At 47.9% G+C, this 1,218-nt stretch overlaps 1 pseudogene; it reads right to left on the bottom strand.

Annotated features, from left to right (window-relative positions):
* Window positions 1-451: 451 nt before the first annotated feature.
* On the bottom strand, window positions 452-882 carry LOC102910528 (NHP2-like protein 1 pseudogene; annotated as a pseudogene).
* Window positions 883-1,218: the final 336 nt, after the last annotated feature.

Raw genomic sequence — 1,218 nt, 5'->3', positions numbered from 1 at the left:
AAATGGCACTTGGACATCGGCTTAGCATTATCAAACTTCCTCTACAAATGATGGTGGGAGGGAGGGACTGCTCCCCAAAGAAAGATCTTCAGTCCTGTTAACATTTATGGAGATCTTGTATGCAAAGGCACGAGGGACCAGTGTTACTTCATCTTACCCTGCACAGAGGAATGAGTTTGTAGGTGAAAATAGACACTATCCCTGGCTTAGGTTTTTTTCCTGGTTATTCCTGCTGTTAAATGGTGACATTCTGCCTCTCACCTGTCTTAGGTATCATTTCACTTTTTTAAAAGAAGATTAAAAAATGGTAGAAGAGAGGATGAGGAGATGGGGAGAAAACAACCCCGTAAGACAAATTAAACCACAAAACCCGGATGTAGTACAATATTTATAATAGAAACTGGCTGAAAGTACCATATGCTAACATACAATATGATATACAAGTACAGGCCTACACCAGGAGCCTTTCAATAGACCGCTGGGTGGACTGGATCTGCTGCTTTAGCTGGGACCTTTCTTTGATGGTAACAGAACAGGCGATGACAGGTCCGGAGACCCCACAGGCCCATCCTAGGGCCTGCTTGGAGCACACAAATACATAGGGGACATTCTTGTCTTCACACAGCAGTGGGAGGTGCAGGATGATCTCCAAGGGCTCAGTGTCTGCTGCCATCACAATGAACTCAGAGATGCCCCTGTTGAGGGTTTCGGTAGCTTCATTGGCTCCTTTCCGAAGCTGCTTGCAGTTACATGACTGCTGACCGAGGTCCAGCCACTTCTTGGTGAGGTGGGCATCTGCGAGGGGGATAGGCCTTGGGATTTACATCAGCCTCTGTCATGGCTGCGGTGCGCCGGCCTCGCAGCGATTCGAGAACAGCCCACCTCAGGCCGCCAGCTTGCTCCTTTTCATTCCGCAGGAGTCTAATGAGTTCAAGTCTGGAGTCTGTCTGTCAGCAGCGTCTGTACTGAGGACCGGAGGCGAAACACAACTTGCCGTCAGAACCAAGAACTGCATTCTTGTCAGCTGCTAAACAAATGAGATGTTGGTAGACTGCACTCAGGAATGTAAGACCGGATTGACTGTGACAACTTCGCCAGGAGGCCTTCTTTAGGCTGGGTAGAAAGTCAAAACGCAAGAACACATTTTAATTTCCCTCCTCCTTTGAGCATAGCTCGGGGGAAAACCTCTTTGTTGCAAACATCGCCTCCAAAGCTATT

Source organism: Peromyscus maniculatus, chromosome 18 (assembly GCF_049852395.1).
Source record: "Peromyscus maniculatus bairdii isolate BWxNUB_F1_BW_parent chromosome 18, HU_Pman_BW_mat_3.1, whole genome shotgun sequence".
In the NCBI taxonomy this organism is placed as follows: Eukaryota; Metazoa; Chordata; class Mammalia; order Rodentia; family Cricetidae; genus Peromyscus; species Peromyscus maniculatus.
This window is presented reverse-complemented; position numbering and strand designations above follow the sequence as displayed.